This window comes from Channa argus, chromosome 3 (genome assembly GCF_033026475.1).
Source record: "Channa argus isolate prfri chromosome 3, Channa argus male v1.0, whole genome shotgun sequence".
Taxonomy (NCBI): domain Eukaryota; kingdom Metazoa; phylum Chordata; class Actinopteri; order Anabantiformes; family Channidae; genus Channa; species Channa argus.
The window spans coordinates 22,403,995-22,416,842 of record NC_090199.1 but is presented as its reverse complement, the minus strand read 5'-3'; the positions used below and the strand labels follow the sequence as shown (position 1 = coordinate 22,416,842).

The 12,848-nt window shown below is 42.5% G+C and overlaps 1 long non-coding RNA gene across 1 annotated transcript; it reads right to left on the bottom strand.

The window, feature by feature from the left end:
- Positions 1–3,289: 3,289 nt before the first annotated feature.
- On the bottom strand, positions 3,290–11,333 carry LOC137123790 (uncharacterized). Its single transcript, XR_010913884.1, has 4 exons — positions 11,131–11,333; positions 10,592–10,804; positions 6,134–6,328; positions 3,290–4,442 (listed from the first exon to the last, which is right to left on the bottom strand). It is a non-coding gene; the product is annotated as an uncharacterized lncRNA (long non-coding RNA).
- Positions 11,334–12,848: the final 1,515 nt, after the last annotated feature.

Below are 12,848 nucleotides of genomic sequence, written 5' to 3'. Positions count from 1 at the left end.
ATCTATGTCCCTCTCAGGTATTAAAACATCTTAAAGTACGTTTAAGTCCAGTGAACTAATAACATGAGTTTATAATTGGTTCAAGTATTTATCCAAGAGGACAAGTACTTAAAAGGGACTTCCTTGAGAAACAGAGACCTTGCTGCTCACGGACTGACTGCATCACTGGACAAAACTGAGTAGAGTCAGTGACCTGAGTAGGAGGCTCAGGTCACTGACTTATGCGGAGAGTTACTAGGAAAAAAAACTACTAAGTTTGGCAAATCAGAAAAAAAGCTTGCAGTGTGCCCAGATGCTCATATAGTGCACTTTATATGACTAGCACAAAGTCTTGTGAACTGATTTGCAGTGTTTGGGTCTAGGTAAAGAACATGTCAGAACAGAGCTCATGGAAAGTTGCAAGCCTGCCTAACACCATCTGTGAAACATGGAGGTGAAAACATGACGAACTGGGGATGCTTTGGTGATGGGAGATCTACATTGTGTACTTCTTACTGAAGAGGCATGTCTTTCCCTGGGGGCAACGACTGATTAGGGAGGACTATAACTCAGTTATAACTCAAGAATCCTCTATGAACTGAAGGGTCAGTGGTTCGACTGCCGGTCCTCCTGGCTACTTCCTGAAGTGTCCCTGGGCAAAAAACCGAAGCTCACAGTTGCTTCTGATGTCTGCTACTTGCTTTTAAGTCACTTTAAATAAAGGCATTTGATAAATGACTAATTGTAATTGTAAATGTTTTTTAGCATGATAGTGACCCTAAGCATTTGTCCTGGTTTTGTAAGAGTGATCTAGAGAAGAAAGTAGCTACTGGAAAACTCTGGGCGACGGCTTGGCCAGTTTAATCACCAGATTTGACCCCCCTGAGTCTGGGACAGAAAAGTTCAGGAACACTGGCCAATCAGCTCAGCAGACCCTTTGGAAGTTCTGCAGAAGGCCTTGGAGTAAATCACATCTGAATATCTGCACTAACACTAATCAGTAGAACGTCAGATTTGTCCGTCAAATATCATCTCATGTACCATGAAATGAGAGTCTGTCAAAGATTTTCATGTGGGAGCTTTCCTGTTGAGGGGCCTAAGGAATAGAAATATAAACAATTTCTACAGTGTTTGTTCCATAAGGTATAAGGATATAGTAACATATAGGCTAAAGAGACAAAAGAAGAATAAAGAAACTGAATTAAAGTAAGGGGATAGCACCACTTGTTGCAAAGTGACAGAGTTCCAAATAATGAATGAATAATGAATATTTTTAGTTTAAGTATATTTTTCATAAAACTTTCATACATACAAAATTGAAACAGTTTTTTATTTACTTTTGCATATTTTGACATTGTTTCTCTCCTGGGTTAATATAAGAATCTAATATTTCTTTCAACGCTGTTTAACTGTCAGACCGCAATTGTTATTGATGCAGTTCCTTTGCATGAGTAAATAAAACCACAACTACTTTACATAAAATAACAATAATCAAAGCTGTTATGCAAATGTGCATTACAAGTAAAACTGTATGCAAATGATATCTTTATTATTCTGCAGAAAGCCATCCTTCTCTATTTGATTTATGGGCAGGACTCCACGATCAGTCACTACAGGTGGGAAACCAGTCTGACCCACACTTAGAGTTTGTCCTTTGATAGCAGCTCCCTCTTGTGGCCACTGTGAGCCAGCATGTTTGTTTTCATGCTGCCCTACACTATTTTCTCACTCAGTGAGTGAATTCCCTACTCAGGATTTTCTCTGGCAAGCGAACACAGACAGACAAGGGGAACTTCAGCAGCAAGTGTGTCACATGTTATAACAGGCCAATGGGTGAAGGGATTAAATTAGTAAGAGGCTCTGTGATGACCCTGTTTGTGATTACTATATAGGATATTATGTGTTTTTCATAAATAAATGTTGATGTAAAACTTACATGTGATGATGAACAGTGTCATCACCAGTTTTCTTTTCACACTGGCATTTTGCAGGTGACTTAGTCCATACACCCAGTGTGTGTGATGTCTGAGTGTGAGTGTGTGTGTGTGTGTGTGTGTGTGTATGTATGTGTGGGCGTGTCTGTGTGTGTGTGATGTTTGAGTGTATGTAGTGGAGGCTGGTGTCAGCTGACAGCTGTGAAGGGAGATGACAGTGCCCTGATGCTGCCTTCTCTGTTCTCTGGGAGCCATTTTGTCTGTCTCTGATCTCAGAGTCAGGTCTGCCCCCCTCAGCCAATCACATCACTGCTCAGCCTTGCAGAAATATAGACACAGTCTGATCTCTCTCTGTCTCACCCTCTTCCCCTCCTTCCCCCCCACTCTTCCTGTGCTCCCACAGTGCTCATCTCCCACTTCTCTCTTTTCTTGTTTCTTCTGCTCTCTGTCCCCCACCCCCCATCACCTCTTGTCTCCCTTGCTTTCTCTCCCTTGCCACCCTCCCTCTTCCTCTTCCTCTCTTAATCCACATCTTTCCTCAGTATGTGCTCACTCCCTCTCTCTTCCTCTCCATCACTCTCTCCTCCTCCTCTTCAGGCTCTCTTGTTGTGCAACCCATTTCTAAACAGCTCAGCCTTTGTGCGTTTTTGTCTGTTGCCATTTCAGCCAGGGCTGCAGTCTTTACTCATTTTCCTCCAATCAGGGACACCATGTGACTCTCTGCATGAGAGGGCACAGTCCCTTCCCCCTTCTCTCCTCCCTCACTCCCTCTCTCCCCCCTTCTCCGTCCTTACCCCTCCTCCCCTCCCCTCCCTTCCCCTTCCCTGATCCAACCAGTCAGCCAGGCAACATACGCTAGCAATCAGGGGAGTCAAAGAGAAAGGGGGACTGAGGGGAGGGGGCAAAGGGGTAGGAAGGATGGAAGTATATACACAGTGCAGTCTGAAACAGTGTGCATGGGGGGAGATGACAGAGGAGATAGGAAAGAGGTGGGGTAGCAGGGAGGGGGGGATGAGAACACACAGAGAAGGGGGGGTGTAATGTAAGGTCTGGGTAGGCCAACGCTGCAGCACAAAACATCTGTAGCTTCACAGAGCACACTGTATAATAACTCCTTTTAGTGGTTGTATTGCAGCGCAGAGCACATGCTGTGTGTGTGTGTGTGTGTGTGTGTGTGTGTGTGTGTGTCCCTGAGCCCACACAAGAAGGGGGAGGATCCCTCTGTGTTGAACATGGCTCTGGAATGTAAACAAGAGAGAACAAGAAAATAAAACCTACAGAAAGACTTTATAGTTTCATATGATCTATTTTTCACATTTTCAGTGAGAGTTTATCAGAGCAGCATATCATACTATTCTTTTTAGTTTTAAATGTTTTATAAATGTACAGGATAGAGGGGAATAAATGGGCAGCAAGTGTGCTAATTAACCAGCATCACTTTAGGGTCGAGCTTTGGGTTAATTTGACATGAGTGAATACAAATGATTGTTCCACGTTTGCACTGGTTTTCAGTTACCTCTTGTTGTGTATATATGTGCATACGTGAAGTTTTGCTCATCACACACATCGGTAGAAGCACTCAGCGTTACATGAAAAGTACGTAAATCCTTTTATCCTCAAAGTGTAGTTGGTCTTTGGGAAACTTTAAACCTTACTTGTGTCATCTTTTTGAAGTTTTTGCTAAATCTGTGTTTACATCCACAATGAAAATCATTAGAAACAAAAATCCACTGCACCAGGAAAAGTAACTTCATTCTCCTTTTTTCTTGTAAACTGAAATTGCGAAAGAAACTGCAAAATTAGAGAATCCCTAAAGCAGGGAATGTGAGGCAGAACACCATAGAGAACAATATGAGAGCAAAAGTGGAGCGCACAAGAGTGCAGTCATACGTCTTTTTGGAAATTTCCATGACTACGTTGATTAAGTATGCAATCTGACCACAAGATAGCTAAGGCCCGGTTCTAAACAAATGCTCCCGCCTCTGCTGTGCAGGCTTGTTTAACGGCTGAGGTGGCAGCATTTGCCTTCGTAGCACGGGGTGCTGCACAGAGATTGAAAACACACACTCACACACACACACACACACACACACACGAAAAGTCTTGTGTGTATACAGTCACATTTAATACAGATTCTCTTGTATGCATTCATAGAAATATAGCACACACATGCAACTGGTGTGTCTACAGTTTGATACCACATCTGTCTGTTCCAATAAGTTAAAAAGTCTTTGTGCATTTTCTTTCCTCCTTTCTGTGCCTCCATCATCCATCCGTCTACAAGCTGCAGATGTCAGAATGAGTGTGCATTGTTCCGATAATTATCTCTTCCTAAACCTTCCGCCTTTAAAATAATCTGCCAGCTAAAGAGTTTCGAAACAAGAAAACATGGGAACATTAATGGTTTCTGTCTTTCTAATAATTAAAGTCGAGGCCAGCACCAGGGAAATCTGATCCTGGATGCGAGGTTGGTGAAATTTCTCTATCCACATCCCGGCTGTTTGAAGGTTGACCACAGTGGCCACTGGCCTGGTAGACAGAGAGAAGAGGAGGCCACGTCAGGGTGATACAGCACCGTGCACACACACACACAGACACACACACACACACACACACACACCCACACACACAGGAACTCTATCACACTTACCTATTCCTCTCTCTGCTGAATATTCTATGACAGTAGATTCTGACTACATATATCATGTTTATAAACAGATTTTCAGCCATAGGATATGTTTCATGCCCTATATGTCCCAAGTATAGCATAAATTCCTGTTACACATATTGCCTGGGGCTTAGCAGAGCAGGGTTGTTTCTGGACATTTTCTTTCCCTTTCTGTGTGATTAAAGTCAATAAAATGAGAAAAATTATCTGTTTGCTGTCAGGCACTCAACATCTAGTAACCATGAGTGTTTGTGGACTAAAGGGAGTTCCTCAGCGTTCACTGATGGTCAACAAGTGACACACCTCTCAATATGGTGGTCTAATATGTGGGATATTACTCCCTCCAGGTCACTCTCTGTGGCTCAGCTCCCAGAAGCCCCATAGCTATTGCTCAACTTTAACCAATTTTAGTAAAAATGGTAATTAGTAAAACTCTGAAGTTGTTGTCGATTTGCTTTCAAGTTTAGTATAAAATGAAACCATCCTGATAGTCTGATCTCTCTTCCTCCCTCTGAAAGCAGCAGGGACTCAAGACAGGACACAAAGGAAAGTAGACATAATAGAAAACTGCAGCAAATAAACAGATGGTGGTGAAAATAGTTGTAACATGTTGTAACATGCAAAGTCCATAAGTGGATGTAAACTCGAAAACAAGGTCACTGTAAATCTGAGTCATGGTCAAAGAACAACAATCAGTTTCATTTTAGGTTTGCTAAAACTCGTGATAGCAAAGTTTCCATTGTTATATTAGCAACAGTAACTGCTTCTACAACCTAATGAAGATGTATTTTTATCACCACTGTCACGCACTTTATGCATCCTAAATGACATGCTCTTGTGTAGGCTGGAAAACATCAAACATTCATTAATAACTCTAACATGGGACGAGTTGCAAGCATTTGATCCAAGCCAGTGATCTTTGCCCTTTAAATGTCACACTTTGATACTTTTGTTTACTTTTCCATTTTGCTATCTCTGCATAAAAGGGAGGTCAGGCAGTTTTTAATGGTAAGAAGCGAGTGAAACCTCTGGTAATGTGCTGACCTTAAGAGAACTCTTGTTAACCTGGGCCACTAGTTAGAAATCAGTGGCAGCAAGAAGAACAAAAATAAACTGATGAAGGAAGAAGAGGAGGACAAGTAGCATTAGTGGTGCCATAGCAACAACTTTATGCACACATGTCTGCACCACTGACAAAGATCTTTTTCAACAGTCAACAACAGTCAAAAGTGCTTTGTTGTCTGACCTGAAAAAAAACGAGAGACTATATGATTATCCATCTATTCTGGTATTTTCTCCTCTCTCCATCCGCTTAGCCATCACAGAGGGTGACCTCCCATGAGCCTTTGCAAACGGAGCCCCAGGGCCCCGGGGCACCTCTCTTCCCATCTTTCTCTACCCCAGTCACGCCACAGCAGCGGCTGCACTCACCAACCAAAATACAGCAACAACATCAACAATGACTAGAAAAAGTCAGTGGCTGGCAGCAGCAGCAGCAGCAGCAGAAGACAAGCTGTCGTTAACAGCAACCATCACCACGGCATCTACTTACCGGGACACGCGCAGCCGCCCACGGACATCTTCTCACATGTCTGGTGTGAATCCGATCAGAAGGATGGTGGTGGAGGTGGTGGTGGCTCTGTTATCCCTGCTCTCGTCCTCTCCGCTCTCCTCTTTCTCACCAGTCACTGCTGCCGCCACTGAGGCTGCTCACATGAGCGTCTGTTATCCCCACGGTTCACACACACTGACACACACACACACCACAAGGGAGCAAAGTGGAGGGGGGGGGGGGGGGGGGGGGGTGTGTGGCGATGAGGGAGTAAAAGAGAGAGAAAGATGGGGAGAAGAGGTTTAAAAAAAGAGTGCACGCATATGAACACACACAAAGGATCAGATTCTCTCAGTTGTAGCTGTACACTGTGAATTACACCTTCTATCTGTTTGTATTATAGTGAGTGTAAATGTCTGTGCGTGTGTGTTATAGAGAGGAGAATTCTGTTCCTGCCTCTGCTCTGCCCTCTTCCTCATCAGCCCTGCAAATTACAGCTCAGGTGGGAGGAGAGCAGGAGAAAAAGAGCAAGAGAAAGGGAGGGAACGAAAGGCTGGAAAGAGAACGAAAGAAAGTGTGTGTGTTTGCTAGAGTGAGTGAGGGGGAGCGAGAGAGGGAGAGTGGACTGTCAAAGTGACCTGAGAGGCAGATTTGAGGGAATAACAACCATGTGATGTGGATCCTTTTTTTCCCCCCTTTAAATATGTAGAGGCTGTTTTTCACCGCTGCTGCTACAGTGACACACACACACACACACACACACACACACACACACACAAACACACACCAATGTGAACACACACACACAGATTTAAATGATCTTCAGGAAATCTGGATATGTGTGTGTTGCAGCCGTCTCAGTGGCTTGTTACCATCTAGCAGAGGTCTGCTACATGGCAGGGGAGGGCAGGGGGGAGGAAAAAGTAGGAGGAGAGAGGTGGGGGCGACTGATGTGGCTCGACTCTCTTTTTCTCTTTCTCTCTGTCTGTCGTCTCCCTTTCTCACCCATTCACTCTCTCGCTCCGTTAGTCTTTCTGTCTGCAGTATGTCACACAGTGTTGCTCTCTCGCTTCACTCATCTTCCTGTCTACTCGGCCATTTATCTCTCTTGCTCCCCCATTCCTTACCTCCACCTCCCCCCCACCCCCCACCACCCGTCTCTCCCCTTCCTTATTACTCTGTTCCGTTCTACCTTTTCCTCCCACTGTCTCCATCTCACTCTAATCTTTCTTCTATCACTATGTCATTTGTCTTTGCCCGTTAGATGCACAAGTTTGGTGTGCGTGTGTGTGTGAGTGTGTGAGTGGGGAGGAGAGAGAAAGAAAACTGTCAGGCCCAGGTTATATAGAAGAGGACACCTTAAGGATAACATACTGAATTTTTTTCTAAATTCTAACAAATACCACAGAAAGATGAATGAATTCCACTAACGTATTGTGATTGTCCAGTCATTCCTCTATAATCTAACATAAAGCATAACAATGCACACTGGTTACTTCAATAAACTGAACATGCTGCAGTTTGTTTTGAGTCAGTCTGTCACAGATATTCTTGCTGGCATAAATGCTCAAAACAGCACCAAATGTGAATTAATCCACAGTTAAAAGTAGTCCCCAACAAAACTGCTATTCTGTTTCAGTCTGCTAAAAGCTACAGTGCTCACATTATTTTGGCTTTGAGACCTTTGAGTGCCAAACGGAGTAGGACATTTGGAAAGTACTGAGAGGCGGACAAACAAATCGTTGGTTTTGGTCTTTGGTTAGTGTATAAAAATTAATGATACTGACACTTGTCCTTTAAGACAAGTAAGTGATCCCTGAATAAGCTGAAAGTATCTGAAAAGTCTTGATATTTTTTAAATACCATTTTTTTTAAAAAACCTATGCTCATTCGCTTTTTTGGTATGAGTTTGATTAGAAGCTTGTCGATCAGTTCCCAAGTGATCTGTTCCCCCAAAAAATACTTGTTATTTTTCTGACTTTTCTAAAGTGTTTTTTTCCCGTAAAATACTGGAGATATTAATCATCTCAGTCTAATAAAATATTCAAATAAATCAATCTGAAAAGAGACAATCGCTCATGCCAATATTTATATATAGATATATTATTTACAATACTGTTTTAAGGAGATGTGTCAAAAAAGTTGAGAACCGCTGCTATAAACAACTCTGCTCATTCACTGAGTTAAAACCCTTAAAAAGTTTATGACCCTGAGTAAGTCCACAGCGTTCACAAAAACACACATATTTATACTAACCACACATATCCACACGGAGACCAAAAGTATCATAATGTGTATTTAACCACCCTTTACTGATTCCCTCCAAAATGACACTGCAGAGATTTGTTAAATCAGGTTCTCTCTTTACATGCAAAGAGGAACACAAGTCTGCATAGATCGCCTCCCCCACATATTTTTACTTCCTTTTTTTTAAGACTCTTTGCTCTTTGTCTCCTTCCCTCTCTTCCTCACCCTCTGTCTCATTAGGCAGTATCTCATTTTGAGGAGGAGAGTGTTAAGCCAATCAGAGAGGGGAAGAAAGAGCAGAGGAAGGAGGGAGACGGAGAGGTTGCAGGAGGAAGAGAGTGGAGATAGAGGGAGTGAGAGAGATGGAGAGAGAGGCAGAGGAAAAGAGAGGGCAATAGATGGAGGGAGGGAGAAAGAGGGAATAAATAGCTCTGGCGCACTCATCCCCCATTACCCCGGGAGGGCACTGTCGCCATGGCAATGTGGCAGAAAAAGGATAGCAAAAGCGTGATGAGCTTCTACACACACGCACAAATTTACAAATGAAAACTGTGATTCACACATATATCTGCTCACATTAACAGTTTCATGGAGACCGTTTTGACAAGTTCATACTTTCAAACGGATGTGTTCACAAAGCACACTGTCCTACACCTACTATAATTATTTATACATGAACAAACACTCACACACGCACACACATTAGCAGTTTGCCAGTTAGCAGACAGTCAATGCCACATTACACTGATAAGTAACAGACAAACAAAGCCATGGAGGGAAAAGTATAAAAGACACTCAGCAAACACAAAACAAAAAGGTGAAGAAAATACACCTGGGAAGCCAATGACAAAGGAGAAGAGTAAAACATTTTTTGGAGCTTATCAAGTTTCCTGCTGTGCAGCCTTAAAGTAAACTTTGTTGGGTTAGGGGGGATTTTCTTATTTACATTTTCATCTTTTCCTTCTTTCTGCTGTGCTTGATTTTTGTATTTTGTATTAAGTATTTCTGTAAAAAGAATCCTAACAAGACATGCACTCATTTATTACTTTAGCTTGACTCCTGGCAAGGGAACAAGCTATAAATGTAACACTGAAAAATTATTACCGTATAAAGTTTTTAGAGTAGGCAGTTCCTAATTGACAGAATGCAGAGCAGCATTAGCAATTATCTGCTGAGATTTCATCTACCTGATAAGTGTTAGTCCCATAGTCGTTTTTGCACTGGTTTGTCTCTACCAACTCCTCAGAGGATTCTCTTTTTATCCGCTAACTGCTCCACCATCTTCAGTTGCTAACTTTGTCTGACTACTCTCTGGTGCGCCATGTGTGTTGTAGGCAGGGTTTTTAAGAGCCCTTTGAAACAGCCAAAAAAAAAAAAACAGCTAAAAGAAGTCCTCTATAGAGCTAAGCAATGTATTAATTATCTGAAAAAAAAATACATTTGATATTTGATTCAGCGCAGATGATGTTTGGATCAAATTTAATGGCAATTCATTGAATACTTGTGAAGATATTTCACTTCAAAACTCAATTTTCAACCTCTCTGAGATGCCAGAGGAAAGTGTGAGGATCGTTTGGCCTGATTTATCCTGCAGTCTCTAGGCTGTTGGTGTAAACAACAGCCACAGCTGAACTTCTATCATCGTGCCCGTGACACCAGTGACCTGGACCAACAATCTTGGCAGACTTAAGCAGATCATTTTAGCACTCACTTTAACACTCAAAGTTTAGTTACTGGGTAATTCATGTTGAAAGATCTAAGTTACTTAGCCCACAAACTAACCATGACTGTAACAGAGGTTCAATAGTGCACAATCCAGCAAATTAGTGCAGCACCAGCGTAGAAACACAACAGAGTGTTTTTTTTTTTCTTCTACAAAGTAATTCAAATCACCTAAAGTCAGCAGGCAAAATTTGTGTCTCATGCCTTTGTTGGAGCACACTTATCTTGAAAAGTTGTTTGGATGGCAAATGTGGTGGTTAATTAGCTTAAAGCCTCTGTGCATTCAGCCTGAGGGCAAACTACAGAATGAAAGACCTGTTCTGAGCCAGCCAGCTCTGTGTAAACGCTTATGTAAGGCAGAATCTGCATCCTGTTTCCCTCAGCTACATTATTTATGCAGGCTTCTGTTACCACGCTGAGTGTCTGTGTGTTTATGTGCCTGTGAATGCACACCTGTAAGTCACTACCGCTTGCTGGATATTCTCTCACCTCTGCTGTTCTGTAGTGAGGGGTGTCTCCTCCTGCTGATGTCTTGTCGCTTTCTTTCTGGCCTCCCCTTTCTGCCACTTGTTCTGTCTTCGCCTCCTTAGTTTTTCCGCATTAATGTAAGACCCTTCCTCCTCCTTCTCTTTCTCTCTCAGGCCTTCATTTCTCACTAACAGATGTTCTCTACACCATGTGGGAGGGCATTCCTCTCCTCCGCTGTGAAAGCAAAGAAAAACAATGAGTAAAATCAAATGAGAACGACGGCAACTGAACTCTTTAACTCAGCAATCTCAAAGTAACGCTTGTGTGTCCTGCTTTCCCCTGGAGAGAAGGTGTCAAGTTAAAGATCACAGTGCTTTTGCCTTTTTATAACACACTGCTCACACCGTTACATAGACGCTGAAAGGTCAAAAAAAGTGCATATCCACAAAACATTGCATGCCTGAGCAGCCAAGATGACTGAAAGACATAGATAAAAACATTCACACACAAACACACAACAGCAGTAAGTATGAGAGAGGTTGCGGGAAGAAAGCATATACCCGATTCTTTAGACCTCATGAGTTCTTTAAAAATTCAAACATGCCAAAAGAGCACCGTGGGAGTCCTGCTGCAGGTCAAGACAGAGGACGGAATGAGAGGCAGAAGGGAGGAGAAGGAGGAGAGTAATAAAGTGAGAGGAGAGTGAGAGGCATGAAAGACGAGCAGGAGATAGAGATGTTTTTCTTTTTCCTACCCCACAGAAAATAAAAGTAAAGTCTGGACTCTGTAAAGTTTAAAGGAACAGAGTTATTGTGCCTGACTGAATTTTGCATTTCCTACCAAGAACAATGGCCCAAGCAGAAAAGAGAGGGATAAAGGATGGAGAGTGTGTTGAGTTTGTGTGTGTGTTCGTGTGGACATGTACTGACATGGTGGCTGGGCAGTGGATGCAGCAGTAAGGTGACCCACTTACACAGAACTCCCCCTCCTGAACACACACACTGTTACACATGCCTGTGCACACTCACACCTCACCCGCTGGAGACTGGAGGGTGCTTTGGCCCCATTTCAGACAGTAATGTGTTTCAAGAGTTGTGGGAGATGAGTGTGTGTGTGTGCCACAGAGGTGAAGAGAGAGTAACAACAGAAATGTGGACCCATATATAGGGCAGACAGCAGATGTACAGTAAGATGTGCGTAGAAAATACACACCAGGTGGCCCTTTGGAAGAAAATAAATGTGCGGTGGTACCTCGTTAAAGTGAGCATCTGTGAACATGTTTCCTTCCACCTTAATCTAGTAGAGCCACTGACTCTGTGTACCACCATGACATTCAGCAAAAAGGTCAACCCCTCGCTGGTATGCACAAGATAACAGGCCAGACACATCCATAGTCCTCCACAGAAAAACAGAGATAATAGAAGATAACACCACAGAAATGAAGAGGCAATGAACCTGAGCTCATTATACATCCATTTCATTCATGTATAAATATCTGATTGTCATCCGCAGTAAATAGGTGGCCTTCACAGAGCAATCAGCTCACTGGGAATTAACTCATTCATAACTTTAGAGTGCTGAAAGATTAAAAGAGAGTAAATCTCAATAGGAGATGTATGGTAGCGCCATCTAGTGGAGAAAAAAACTGTGGATTTATCTACACCTCTGGCTGAACAAAGCAGTCTCACCTATCAACAGTTTTCACCACTGTAGAAGGGATTTCATTATTAAAGTCTGTATCTCTACAGCATCTAAATTGCTACAGTCTGTCCTGTGTTTATATACTGCACCTTCCTACAGTGAAAGGGCAAAGCTCTCCTGGATACAATAACAACAGCACAACAGCCAGTGCACACATTTGAAAATGCGTATGACAGGTCGACAGTGCATTGTGATCTTCTGCTCTAAAATGATACTATTCAGTGTAAACCAACCTTTACATCAAAGTTCTCCCAAAAGCAGCTGTTTCCGAGCCATTTTATCAAAACATCCACATACGACATTGTCCACACACTCTCCACACTTTACAAACTGAGGCTCTATAAGTAATGGAGAATTATTTATGAGCTTGCGGGTATTAGTTCATAATCTGATCAAGAAGATCTCATGATGAATTTTCTAGGAATGATCCATTCAGGGTAGAGACACTGAAAACTAGTAAAAAGAAAACAAGTGGAAACAGTGAAATTGTATCCAAAAAGTATCCTACATCAGTTGAGAGCCTTCCACTTAAATAAGATAATAGCTCACATTATGCCTCTCCTCTCCCAGGTGTTAG